Source organism: Crassostrea angulata, chromosome 9 (assembly GCF_025612915.1).
Source record: "Crassostrea angulata isolate pt1a10 chromosome 9, ASM2561291v2, whole genome shotgun sequence".
Taxonomy (NCBI): Eukaryota; Metazoa; Mollusca; class Bivalvia; order Ostreida; family Ostreidae; genus Magallana; species Magallana angulata.
The window spans coordinates 13,686,604-13,702,164 of NC_069119.1; the positions used below are offsets into that span (position 1 = coordinate 13,686,604).

The 15,561-nt window shown below is 31.5% G+C and overlaps 1 long non-coding RNA gene across 1 annotated transcript; it reads left to right on the forward strand.

The window, feature by feature from the left end:
• Positions 1-3,533: 3,533 nt before the first annotated feature.
• Positions 3,534-12,748, forward strand: LOC128164171 (uncharacterized). Its single transcript, XR_008240912.1, has 3 exons — positions 3,534-3,638; positions 5,197-5,264; positions 7,704-12,748. It is a non-coding gene; the product is annotated as an uncharacterized LOC128164171 (long non-coding RNA).
• The last annotated feature ends 2,813 nt before the right edge of the window (positions 12,749-15,561 follow it).

Genomic DNA, 15,561 nt, shown 5'->3' on the forward strand with positions numbered 1-15,561 from the left:
CCCGACTTCGTTCATCAACCTCTGTATTTCTATCTAATCAGCACTAATATGTTTAACGGCGCTACTGTTAGGGCGAGCACAGCATGTTATTAAATATTGAATTATGATAAATCAATGAAAATAAAAATAGCAACATAACGTAAATGATCGAATTTGAATGCAAACCAAAATAAAACATATCTATTTTTCAGTAAATTGTCATTATTCATAATTTACAAGATATTTTATTCATTTATAAGTAGAATTGATCTCAGATACAATGTTGTTGAATAATAAATATTTTAACATAATGATTTGAACATAATGCTCATTGCAGTTTATTTCCTCTTTTCTTGCAGCAAACATTTTTCTTAAACTTAAATATAAAAAATTGACTTATCATAGAGTTGCCCCCCCCCCCCCCCCCCCCCCCCGCGCTACGCGCCGGCGAGTTGCGCTCGCTATCAATAAGATGTTAAATGTGTGGCAAGGTGTGGAGAGGATATTTACACAATAAAATGCTTTCTTTGGTGATTTATACGGGAGATTACCAAATATGATAAATGGATTGATCATAAAGCATTTACTGGGTATTTGAGATAACTAGAGGCTTTTAAATTTTGAAAACTCAGGTACCGGTGTAATTTTGGTTCATTTGAGAGATTTGGCTCGGCGTGATATTTCATTTCTTAATAACAATACGGAATGTCAAAAACATTGTCCAATTCCGTTGTAAATCAAATCGTTCTTACTTAAAAATCCACCAGTTCTAATCATAATACTTGGTTGTTTTCTATATACCCTTTGACTTGGGGCCTTGGATTTTATGGATTACAACAAGTGGAAGATCTCAGACATTCTGCACCCTCAGTAAGACCTGTATAAGTAAAATATCATGTTTATTTTTTAAAAGATAATTTATTATTTGTAATAGAAGAGATGAAATTACTACAGCTAGGTTCGATTCCAGGACCCTTCAGCTCACAAACCAACACTCTACTGGTGTGCGACTAATTCTCGCCAAGTACCATTTCTTGCAGGTACATGGTGATGTCACTTTTCATATATCATTTTATGTGTTGATAAAATGATATCACAATGTACTTCCTCAATTTTACATAACTTTTCCCAGGAATTTGGTATTGATTTACTACTACTTTGACAAGCTTTCTTGCAAAAAATTAGGATACTTATACCAGGCATTTCTGCAAAATACTTAAGTATGCAATCTCCTATATTTTTTTTGAAAATACCATTGAATTGCTGATACCAAAAAAATTCACTATAATATTATAATTTGTAGCTTCACCGGGGCCGGGCTTGAACTCACGACCTATGAAACCTGCGCTACTAGCAGGGAATGGCCACCGCTCTAACCACTTGGCCATCTTGGCATATATCTATATATAAATAAAATTTCAATCAAATCAAAAATGATTTTAAATAATAATACTTTTACTGAAACTCTTTAAAACGAGGAGATAAAAAAAGATGCTCAAAGAACGTGTCGTCTGACCTTAAGGACAGATGCGTGTGAGTTGCCAAATAAAACGGGTCACCAGGATTGCAGAAAGCAGAGGGTCTTATTTCTTGGTAAAATTTGAATATTTTAATTGGACAACGATCAGGTACTTCTAAATCTTCCCACATTTATGGCTTGATAACGCGAATGTCTCGAGGATTAACTCTTTGTCGGGTTTTGGATTGACGTTCATTGAAGGTTAAAAGTTCGACACCGCTGCTGTCTTTTTGTAGAAAGATGTCCCCCATGACATTGATCTGTGTTCGTCGGAGCCCCTTAGGCCAAAAATATAGTGTTAAAAAGCCACAGGGAATTGATCACACTCTCGGAATTGTTTACACCCAACAGTTCTTTTTCCCATAATTGATTTATTTCTTCGTCTGTTATTTCGTCTGATTTTTGGGATATATTGCCCCTCCCCTCGCTTTTCAGATCCTTTTGTTTTGCTTTTAATACTTCCCTAACTTTAGAAAATTCCAAACTTCATATTATTTGTATGCCATATTTCATTCTCCGTAAATGTCTGTCAAAGATATAAATAAATGTTCTTCATGTATTCGCTTCGTAATTGGAACCATCAGATTTCCGAACACCAAGGAAAAAATTGCATCACAAATCGCTTAATTCGGGGGGGGGGGGGGGGGGGAGAGAGAAATGGTTTCAATCGCTCGCTTTTCATTTTGGGTTTCATCAAGGAATAATTTCAGCAGATTCATATCACATATGTTTTTTTAGAGTGTTTTTGTTTTCTTGATCATTTACAAATTTATCTATATCAGAGGCCCCAACTGATTGGAAACGTGAAGATGTACTTGCCATCGTCTGCTTTTTCGCCGGTACAATTTCAAGCCGATATTGAGAAAAAGGCAAACAAATACTGATCCCTTCGATTTCAACGTCATAAATGGTTTCATCAATTTCAAATTTTGAAGATTTTACCGCATCCGTACCCTCTCCGTCGATCTTCACAACTGTATTATTAGGAATTCTGCTCACCGACATAACGTATTTTCATACATCATGCTTCTTCCATTATTTCATATATTAAACAAAGGACTATCACCGTCATAAAATAAGTTTGTTATTCCACACAAAAATGTTAATTCCGACTAACAGAAATAGAATAAATCATCAAATTAGTCTACACAACATCTGCATACTTAAAAAAAACCAATCTTATTTCACCTACATCATTTAGACATAGGCGTCGGAACCGGGGGGGCTAGGGAGGCTTAGCCCCCCCCCCCTTCCACTTTTTTTGCAAAGTTATACCTAACTATTAGAAACATAGCATGATAGAAGGTTCAGCCCCCACTTTTTCTCGCAGGAAAGATTATTGTTCCTAAATTAACCTTGAAAGATTCAGAAGTTGGATTCAGAAGCATACTAGCCCCCCCCCCCCCCCCACCCCCACACGGATTAGGATTTCCATGATTTTGGGAATTACTTTTTTCTCAATATTTCTGAGGATTAGTCTAGCGCCCCCCCCCCCCTTTCAACTTTCAATTAGCTTCCGACTCCAGTGATTTAGACGTGGTACTGAAGGCGAATAAAAACCTGTTTAGATGGTTATAACTTTATTTTTAATTTGGCTTGTCCCTCCGCGTGCTACCTACGTGTAATACATTTTATTGGTGTTTGTCTAGAAGTTAGCATCCTTCAACTTTTACATTGAAAATATGTTCAATAAAGGAGGTATTTACCAATCAGATCGACATTAAACTTTTAGACATGGTTTTAAAGCTGTAAATCATTATTTAGTTATAATAAGACAAATTAAGATTTGAAATCTAAATAATTCCCTATATGTTTACACAAACTTATCCTTCTATAGACAATTCAAAATGGCCACGACAACTCAACCCGGCATGCGATTATATAACTCATTGTTTGGCTTGGGGCCAATGTTTGTCATGCAAATAACTATTACATAATTTGTTTAAAACTAAGCAACCAATCGATGGGAAGCATGAATATCCAGATATGATTATAAACGTATGAGAGCCCTACTTAAAGCGACCTTTCGTTTGACGTCGACCTTTCTTTTCTTTTTCTTTTTTTTTTTATAAATGCGCTATATGCTTGGCAAGTAGTGTTAGGATCATGGACTACGAAAAACGTTTACACACATTTTCAGGTATGCTGTATTTTTCATTTTAATGAACTCTATTTGACTTCAAATGAAGATTTTATACTCACATGAAAAACATGTACACGATAAACGAAATTTATGTACATGTAGTTTGAAATTAGAGATGGATTCCCCAGAATGTCGGAACTTCAGAGTAACTAGCTGTAAAATTAATTTGACTTGAATGGCACAATATTAACGGCTACATTTGTAAGCAATAAGAAGGGGAAAAATAAGTTTTGGCTTGGATAAAAGTTTTAATCAACGCAAGAGCTAAAACTCATTTGACTGCAAAACAGTTCGGATAAAAACTTAGAGTGGAAAGCAGCATGACTTCGCTAGAATTTTCCTGAAAATGTTAACTTACTTGGACGTTAATGCTTTAAAAGTCGATTAAATAAATTGTACATCACTTGCAGTCCAGATGCATCTTCTATTTTGTGTATTCTTCATACATAACATATATTTAGACACAATATAAACCGTAGATTTTTTAAATGTCTAAATCTAAACAGACAAGCGACCTACTATGTTTATCTCAAGATTTTATGAATCGCGAACTGTAATTCCCTAGATACCAAAGTATAGAACTAAACAATGACTTATAATCAATAAGAGTGCAAAAGAAACATTTGCTAAAATGCGGATATTTACAAAGTGAAATTCAATATTCACATATTCTTTCATAATTTCAAGACATGCACTATTTCTTTCCGAGTTCAATATTTTTTTTCATAGATTTCCATCAAGTACAATATAAAATTAAAAGTATCTATAATGGGACAATTTTCAATGACCTAGCAATTTTGGGCCAACTTTGTAATTACAGATTTTTTTTTTAATTAAAGGAGAACAATCTTTTAACAGTAGTAAAAATGTCACGCAGTTGAAAAAAAAATATAACAAATGCTTTGTTTCCAGATCAAACGACATTATTTTTGAGCTAGTTAGTACATTTTATTTTAAGAAACAAAGTCACCCTTTGGTTCTAAAAAATATTTGAAGGAACTTAGAAATGTTTAATTTTTAGATTGAAGTTTCAAAATTTTATTTTATTTCATTTTTATATATAAAATAGTTTGCTTATGAATGCTCCAAAATTTGCCAAATTTTGATTGCTAGAAGTCAAATTATAAGCAAGAGCAGAGTCAGATTTCATTTTTGTGTTAACAAAGCTCGAATCTTCTTTTTGTTAGCAAATAATGTACATTAAACAAATTACCATATTTTTAACAAAATGGCTTGTTGAAAACATATAATAAGTTATCTAATGTGTTTTGGAATAATATTTTTAACACAAAAGCAAGATTTGATTGAAACTTTTACCAATACAACCCATATACTTGCACATTGTTTTTTTTGTTTTGTTTTGTATTTTTGTTTTTGGGGGTTTTTTGGGGGGGATTTTTTTCGAACTTTTACCAATACAACCCATATACTTGCTTGTTTTTTTTGTGTTTTTGTTTTTTGTTTTTGGTTATTTAAGAGCACAATGCCTCATCATTTCTGTTCTCCTTGAAATAAAATTGAACCGTATTAAAGCAGAATTCTTTTTATTAAATAGTGTAAACTGGTCTACTACGGTCCATGCCAGTTCATGAAAATTCTAAACGAGGGGAACATACATAAATAGTAAGTATATTCGTACATAAATGTGAAAAAAAACCCAATTAAAATCGAAACATCAATTCAATTCAGTTTATTCACTCAAACCATGAAATATACGTGAAGTCAATCAGTATATACATGTATATACAGTTAAAAAATCTGAGGTACATTTTATAAATGAATAGATGGATAGTAAATAAATATTAAATAGGCATAAAAATAAAATATATACGTTAGTAAAAGACACAAGTTCAAAAGACAACATAGTATTTGGTGCTGAACAGTGTATATCATCAAGATATTTATGTCTTAACGTCAATGACTTTTTACATTCAAGAATATAATGGAATTCTTCTGCAATTTGACCTGGATTAGAGAGTTTATATATTCTTTGGTGTAAAGGAATATTGTATCATCTCCCAGTGTTCACTGAGAGATTGTGGTTTGAGGTTCTAAATTTTATAAAAATATTTCTGAGTTTATGTGGCAATATATTAATGTAATTTTCATAACTAAAATTTTTCTTAAAAATCTTGTACATTTGCCCTTTTGACGAAGATATTTCACTAAACCATTTTTTAATATATTGGTTTTGTAACCTTTGTTTTACAATTGCAGAAATCCACTTTACATTTACAGCATTTTCTTCAGACTAAATATTTGAAAAACCAATACCGCATAAATCTAATATGGGAGTAATAGGAGATTAACGGAGACAGTTTTTTGAACTTTTGTCCAATTCAAACCTTATTTTTCTTTAACGGTCTTTTAATATGGCCACGATTCAACAAACTGAAGCATAATATAAAAGCAGATGAGAGTTTTATTTGCATTTTGTCCTGAGTTATGTTTTGAGAAGTTTTCCCTATTTGACAAAATGTAGAACCTTTTCAATTATATCAAAGTTAAATTTTGAAACCAGAAGATTTAATCCCGTACCAACCAAGTTCATATCACGGTGAACTTTTTAACAATGCTGTTTTTTTTTTACTTTTATTTACATTTGAAAAAGCCAGATCGTTTAGAATTGTTAATCCAACCGACAAGTGATAAGCGCTTATTATGATGGTTGTGAAGTCATGAAAACGTTAACGTTCACAAAGAATAAACTTTTTCGCCATTCTATAGATTCATATAAGGAAACGTATTTGCAAATGTAAATATTTACAATAGCAAGTCGAAAGACATGTGTGAAGAATATAGAACAATGCCAATTTATTTACGTTTTAGCTCCGTCGCAAACCCATATATCTATATCTATATTTTGAAACGTTTGTTACTAGTATATCTTCATATCAGTGTCAAAGATGCATGTCTGTTTAATAACAGTAATTTAAATTTCTTGTTAGTATCTGAGCTATGTAACTCCCTTGTAACTTGCAGCTGACTTCCGATTATCAAATTTTGGTCAAGCATTAAAAATGGAAGTTAACAATCCTAGATGTAAAATATTGAAAAAAGGATGTTTGAATTTTAAACTCAAATCATATCTTGAGGGTCGATAAAGTAAACGTTTTGCTAAATCTTGCGAGATCTTAAGATTAGCATTGTCATTTTGTCTATTAATGAACAAATGTGAGCGAAAAAAAATATATGATTAAAAAATAAATTGTCTTGGTTTGTGTAATAACGCAATTTAATTGTCCATTAAAAGCCTTAAATGTATACGTCTAAAAACTAGATATATATTTTTTAAAGAATATAAATTTGCTAAGAATCATTTTTATTATAAATCAATGAGTTCCAAATTTATTTCAATTACCATTTTGAAACAAATTTATCAATGTTTACGTTCTGATTGAAAAGAAAAAAAAAAATCCCTTTTCAGCATTTAGAGGTTAAAATCCGAATAAGCAAATCATTTACAAAGTGAAAGTAGAATATTTCTAATTTAAATTGTACAACAGCCTGTTTTTCCCCAATGTTTGTGAATTGGTAACGTTAAACGTGTATTTTTAATCTGGGTTTTATTGTCTCCTAAATGGTAAAACAACAATCTTATTTGTAATTAATGCCAATTTTAATATAGGATTAAGCGTCATATTTTATCAGATTAGTATTTCATGAAAGATACAGAAAATGTTTACTTGACTAACAAACAATTATTATATGACATCCGTTTTGTTTTTTAAGTTAAAAAATGTTTGAAAAGATTAAAGAAGACAAAAACAAAAGCTACAATGTCTTGACGTAATACTTAATTGGTCCATAATTACTACATGTATATTAATTAATCTACAAGTGCACGCGATTTATTCGTATTTCCCGACATTCTGAATATAACCTGTTTTTACCACTGCTCTAACAAAAGGCACCCAGCAAAAAATATCCATGTAAAGGATTTTTATTTTTACACACGAATGCTCTGGCAATCACATGATTAAACTTTTGACCGTCTCAGATTTGTTTAGCGTGTCATTTTACCCTTCTTTTATTAAAAGCTGACGTTTATTTTTTTTCTAGACCAAGGCTGATAACTGTTGGAGAATACCTCTATACCAACACCCTTACAAAAGGGATGTGGATTCATCGCCTATTTGAATGACTATTCAAATTTTTTTTACCACATTTGTAAGAATGGGGATTTAAGGAAATACTAAGGCGTTTGCTGCACGCATTTCACAATGCTAGACTGGAAAGCTACAAAAAGCCACACAAGGTCACAGGATAAACACTCTGATGTTTTACTTTGGTTAAAGTTTGGTTAGATTGTACGGAAATCAGTCATACTTGTTCGACTAAAAAGAAATTGTAAAAGAAAGATCGACTGAATTTGAGATAGTGACCTTTCTTTATTAGATTTCCTTATGATAAAAATTTATCAATTTCAAAGAGCTGAAAACAGCTATGATTTCATTTTGCACATCTTAAAAATCTCAGAGAAAATTTAAACAAATTTGAGTACTGTGGTTTCATTAATATTCAAGGGCATCAATTTTCGTGGATAAAGTGAAAATCACAATTTCAAGGATACGTAAATTCGTGGCCAATGACCCTATCAATACAAAATGGTAATAAAAATTGCACTTCAATGAACATTTGAATTTCGTGGATCAACTAAACAACGAAATCCACAAAAATTGGTATAAAACGAATATTGATGAAACCACAGTATTCTCCATCAAATAAGGTCAATTAATTGGCGGTAAAAAACCCTAGGTAACATTTGTGGCTGAAATAAGCGTTAGTGTTTAGAAAAAAACAACACTATTCTTTGAGAAAGCCGGACATTACTCAAGGTACTAGACATCACTGCACGAACTTAACTTCCCTAGAGGATGTCACTTCTTAGATCTTAAATTTACTTTCTTTTTTCTGGCTAAGATTGTAGATGGCTCTTTTCTCAATTTAATAATTGTACCTCTATTGTATTCTTTCATCTTTTTAAAATGTATGAAATTTCGGAGTGAACTACCCTGGAAAGGCCTCACTTCTTAAGGGTCCCAAGTAAAACTGCTGAAGTCTCTTCAGTTTGTTCATCTTGGGTGGTAGAAGACTCCGTCATTGATGAAATTAACCTGGATCATATTATTATCCATATTTTTTTTTCAAATGAAAGATATCAACTTAGCCCTTTAAACTAATTTTTGATATATTTAATGTTGTTGCATGCGCAGATCTAAAAAAAAAAGGGGGGGGGGCGGGGCGGGGGTCGGCCCGTGGAAAAATCAAAACTCTTAAATTTACATATGATTGTAAAATTAATCAAAACATGCGAACCCCCACTGGAAAAATTAGGAATCCACCGGACTCCTCTCCTCCCCAGGAAAAATGTTCTGGATACGCGCATGTTTTGTTGTTGCAAATATGTTCCTTTTACTTTGAGAGTAATTGAAGTACCTAGTAACATGTTAAACGTTTATTTTCACAAAATTGTTTAGCAGTATCATAATTATGAAAGTTCGGATTGTATTTATTAGTCAGAATAATTTTTCATATTCTGTTGATTTTTTCTCATTTATTCTTTCAGAAAATCGTACGACATGCAATAAAAATATTAAAAGATGCTTAAAAACCATAAACAACATCATCTTTCAAAACTTTGATCATACACATTTTAAGGAGCTAGAATAAAGTCTTCAAGAACATATCAATCATAGTGTACTTTTTTTAGGGATTATTCATTGTTTCTCAAAAATATTCATTATCCAATAACTCATAAAGTAGGTCATTGACCTTCTTCTTGAAAGTGGAAAATTACAATACAATCAAAGGTCTATTGTACGGAAGCTTATTGAGGCCAGCTTAGCAGAAACAATAATTTCTTTTGCGTTTAAACGCAATAACTATTGTGTTTAAACGCAAAGAACATTGCGTTTAAACGCAAAAGTATTGCGTTTAATTATATCACTGATTTGAATAAGTGATATCACCTATTGAAAAAGTGATAGCATTTATCAGAATTGGTATTATTACCTATCAATCACTTATTTATCTTGTGATGTGAACAAGGGATATTGCATATTTGAAAAAAATGATACGTGTATCACTCTTTGAGTGTGAATGGATGGAATCACCTATTCAAATAGATGGTTTTACTTTTTGAAAAGGTTATATAAGCTATTCAATTTGGTTATATCTTGAAGACAATAAATTTTCATAGTATAGCCATCAATGCAATTGTTTGTGCAAGTTCCATTTGTTTTAATTTGTCACACGAATCGACATGCCTCTATTTATAAGGCCCCTTGGCATAATGCTCTTTGCGATGAAGTCTTTTCCGTTTTTTCAATCCAACTGTTTCTCACAGTCTAGATACAAAGTATCCGGCAAGCAAACATCACTGGTGCATCCATCAATAGCCATTTTGCATGTAATCTCTAAGGAAGAATTTGGAAACAAATATAAGAGCAGACTTATTCTCTCTCTTGTATTTATTTATAGCGCGATCCTTCTTTTCAGGATACGTTTGCTTAGAAGTGCCTGATGCCTGAAGTTATGACAACATACTATTTCATTATAAGTTATTCCAAGTGAAAACCAGAAATTGAGTCTTTGTGATGTGTCAAGTGGTGTCATCAAATCACGGACTTGGTACATATACTAAGTGTATATATAAGCAAATAAATTAATTGCGATTTAACGCAAAAATCATTGCGTTTAATCTCAAAATTATTGCGTTTAATCGCAAAAATTATTGCGTTTAATCGCAAAAACGTTTGCGTTTATTCGCAAAATATATTGCATATAAACGCAATAATAGCTTTGCGTTTAAACGCAATATTTGTTTTGCGTTTAAACGCAATAATTTTGCGATTAAACGCAATACATTGCCTTTAAACGCAAAACTTTGCGTTTTAACGCAATCCACTTTGCGTTTAATCGCACAAGCATTTAAACGCAAAATACATTGCGAAAAAACGCAAAAGATTGCATTAAAACGCAATAATTATTGCGATTTAACGCAAAATAAATTAATTTATTCACTGATCTGGCCTCAATAAGCTTCCGTACTTTAATTCTGTATTGTCGGAAAAATTTATATTGTCAAGGAATTTTAAATACGTAAATCTATTGCTGATTAGTCCATAATGCATTGACAGAATTGAAAAAAAAGTAACACAAACATGGATAACATTTATTCATTTAGCATGGCTGAAGAAAATGTTTTAATGTTTTCACTCCAAATACAACTTTACAGGTTTGATTTAAAGGTTAAAGGGGAGTGACTCAATCAAGATCTTATTACTGTTAAAGAGCAAAAACTATTCAATGAATCATTTTGTATAACGTCAGCTAACTCTTGTTCCTTTAAATGGCTAAAAACAATAAAAAATAAATATATGATGAAATGTTGTAAAACTGGTCATTTTGTGATTTAAAAACCTGTTGTTTTATACAAAAGGTTTAATATGGAGGGCATAGTAGTTATAATTTCTTCTTATCCTCTGTCCTGATTAATCATAGAAACTGGAGAAAAAAAGCTCCTATTAAAAAAATATCTAAATTTAAACTATCTAAAACAAGCATTTATATTAAGATTTTTAATCATTTTGAACATAAATATGATTGTTTTTAAAAATGGTTACGTTTGTTTGATGGTATAATTATTTATTAATGATTTATAAAGACGCCCCTTTCTTCAAACAGCTAGAGAATATAAATCATTATGATGGGTAAATGTGTTTCCCATCCAACAAATCACCCCCCCCCCTCCCTTACCCCCTCCCCTCCAAAAAAATGGATTAATTACTATGGTATTTTAATTATCTATTTATATCATGAACAACTAGGGTAAAGCTCCGTTATTGAAGCAAAACTGAAATATATCTTACAGGTGACTGAATGACATAACTTTTCCATCATTATGTCACCTTTCTAGATTTTAATGTTAACATTTTGTTGAATGACTAGTAGAAAGTGATCCTGTGATGGAAATCTGTGACAGACACAGAATAAAATTCTGCAATCAGATCAACTGAATGTTAACTGAAAAGCTGAGAATGGTGGGTGAATGCCAAAGCCATACCTCTCAGCCACATTTCAGTAAGATTTTAGTTGACTGAATAACACCAGCTGCATTCTGTGAGAACATTTGTAATTTAATGTAGAATGGTCGTTCACTTTGATTTCAAACCTACTTTTTCTTTAAAGATACTCTCTGCTGTATTCAGGTGGCATGTATGTATAACAAAGTCTTAATATTGATATGAGTGGCAAACCGTTCTTTTTCTTATATCTTTATCTTTGATTTTTCTTCAAACAGCTAGAGAATAGAAATCAATAAGATGGGTTAACTAAGTTTGATCTTGTATTTAAAGCAATATAAGATAATAGTATTGTGATTTCTTTTCAATTTAAAATGTTATGTTCCTTACAATATTGTTCAGTGTAATTACTAAATACGATTTTGTGAGAAAATATGACAGTAAATATTTTATTCTTTATCATAGGCGACCATCGACTCTACCACCTCCGCATTCCTTTTTTTTGTAAACTAATTTTTTAGGTTACATATATTTAATTTGCATGGCTGAACAAAATATTGAATTCTTGCACTACAGTATACAATCATGCTGATTAAATATGATGGTTAAAGGGGGACGACTGAGGCCCAAACCTCCCACTGTAAAAGAGACAGACTTTTGGGGGTAAAACTTATCGTGAAAAAGGTCAAATAACAAAATCCAATTCGCTGAAATGCTGTAAAACTGATTGTTTGGAAATAAAAATAACGAAATGTTGTTTTATATAAACTATTTAATATTGATGGCATGGTAATTGTAATTGCCTCCATTTCTTCTTTTCCTATTGATCCTAGAAACTGGCGAAATAGGCTCCTCTTAAAACTCTAATTGTAAATTGTTTATAGTACTATATCTTATGAGATTAAATATAGAATAGAACTAGACTCTTGTTGCTATAGCAACAAAAAGGTCTTCCGTTCCTCATGTATTAATCTGCACAAAAAATCCAGTTATCTTGTAAACAGAAAATGGATATATGTACATTTTGTCTCTCCTCAAAGTTTGGATGTTCAAGTTTTCGTTAGTTATAATATCTCGTTGGCTGGCTGAATGCCAAAAGTATACCTTATAGTCAGTTTTCACTCAGACTTTAGTTGACTGGATGACACAGCTGTACCCTGTGAGAACATTCGTTTTAATGTAAAATGATCGTTCAATTTGATTTCAAACCTTTTTTTTTCTTTAAAGATAGTCTATATTCAGCTGGCATGTATAACAAAGTCTTAATATTGACATGAATGGCAAATATTTCTTTTTCTTGAATCTTCATCTTTGATTTTTCTTCAAACAGCTAGAGAATAGAAATCAATATGATGGGTTAACTAGTTTGATCTGTCATGTTCATATCTTCGAATGTGATTAAATACATATATGTACATATGTTTGCTTTAAAATGACAACTTTTTGTTAGTTTCCTTCTCTGCTTATTCTACATACGGCTAGAGAATAAAAATCAATATGATGGTGCAAAAAAGTTTCATATATTATAGAAAACGAAAAAGATAATAGTGTTTATCTTTTTTTTTTATTTCTTATGAGACTAAAAATGCTTAAAAATAACGTATTGTTCGAAATATTCTTTCCTGGTCATTTCTTCAAACGGCTAGAGAATAGAAATCAATATGATGGGGCAAAAGAGTTGATATATAGTAGAAAGTATAAAGAAAACAAGCCATAAGCGTTTATCTTTTTTATTTCTTATGAGGTAAAAAACGCTTAAAAGTGACGAATGTTTTTTTTTTCGACATTATTTTTCCTTTTCTGTCGTTTCTTCAAACGGCTAGAGAATAGAAATCAATATGATGAGTCAAAATAACTCTCACTGATATATTAAAGGGTATATTAAGAAAAGAAAATTAAAGCGTGTATCGTGTGTCGTGTAAACGTCCACGCTTTAGACAGATTGATGCATTTGTTTAATGTCTTTCTTTATTTTATATCCTCTTATCTGAAAGAAAAAATGTTTTGATATAAATTAAATTAAAAAAAAGGTGTGGCATACATTAATCTCCTAAAAGTGATGATACTTTATCTCAACCATGATAGACATCGATGTTTTATATTAGCAATTAAAAAAATCATTTACTCATTAAAAAGTTTGTTTTTCTTTAAAACGAAACTAAATCCTGATGAAGGATTTAGCTTGTCGCATTTTCCTTCAAACAGCTAGAGAATAGAAATCAATTTGATAGGTCTAAGATAGCCTGATATCTATCTCCGTATGTAACAGATACTTGTGTCTTCTCACAAACACTTATTCAAAAATAAAATTTGGTGTTACGAATATATACATTCTTCCTACAAATGTATATTAAAAAATAAAACATGGTGTTATGACTTTAAAACAAAATCAATTAATGGTGTGTCAGGCACGTAGCATCGTTTTTGAAAGTGGGGGGGGGGGGCAGACTCATCCAAAAAATCTTGACAAGCAAAAAAAAAAAGGGAAATATAAACTTTTCCAAAATCATCAAAATCCTAATCCGGGGGGGGGGGCATAGTATATAACTTCATTTTCACCCCTCATTTACTTATTTTCATATCAATTTTTTACATACCCTAAAAAAAAAGTGGGGGGGGGGGGGCAACTCCATGATAATTCAATTTTTTGTATGTAAATTTTTAAAAAATTTGTTGCTGCGAGAAAAAGTGGGGGGGGGGGCAGGGCCCCCCCCCCCCTGGCCCCCACTGATGCTACGTGCCTGTGTGTGTAAATATTTAAGATATGAAATGTTTAAGATATGAAATGATATGCTTTGTACGTGTATTTGAACAATATAACCACCAGACGGTGTTTTGAACGTTGTGCTCATTTATAATTGTTTGCTAAAGAGCAACAGAATCTCATATGACCTCATTGGTTCTCCCCCCTCTCTCTTTCTCTCTCTCATCCAAACCGCTAGAGAATAGAAATCAATTTGATGGATTAAATTTTAGGTGGTTGGTATGTGCATGTAAGCAGCGTTATGTATCTATATTTGTTATATCTGCATCTCTTTGTTTTTAATGTCAAATGAAATATTGAATTTTAAAAAAAAATGTATTCTTATATGACCTGAAGTCTTTTTGTTTTGTTTTGCATAATACATTGTACATTATTTTTGAATACATTATAATTATGTAAAAATACTATTGCCTTTGTACTTTGATTTGTTATAGTATTTGGATTTTATAATGTCGTTCAACTTGTGTTGCAAATCAATTCAAGTAACACGTCACAAGTATTTGGAAATATTTCGAAAGAAATCTTTTGTTAATCATTTTCTAGCTTTCCAACCGCATAAAAATACATTGTCTGAAAAACTGTCTTTAAACTTGATAAACTAAGTCATTGTCTCTAAAATTAGATACACATACGTGAAGCGTGAATTTAACATTAATCAGTAGTTATGGATAATTTACAAAAATAGAGCATTTAAGTAAATTCCCTTTAATAATGCCAAATGAATTGTTTTATATTACTTTATAAGATATGTATCATTTTCAATACCCTGTTATCAGTCCAAATAAAATGTTCCATCTGATAAAAAAATACGAGAAAAGAGGAAAAAAACTTAAACGTGTATATTTCCACAAAAAAATCAAAACTTGTTTTAAACTTACCAGATTAAAAACTGTTGTGCTAATGCAGACAGACTAAGTTTTTCGGATCTTTTGTACATTGATAAAAGCAGGCAAATTACATTGCGCTTTTCCTCCCTTTCTGGAACATTTTAAAGGAGTTTTGCCCACAAGAAAAATCAATATCAGCAGAAGTTTATCTTTAGATACGTTTAAACGGGTGTGTGAAGATTTTTATTTTCAAAGCAGAAACTTCCTTAATTAGCATAGTTTTATCATGTCTATGATCAGGT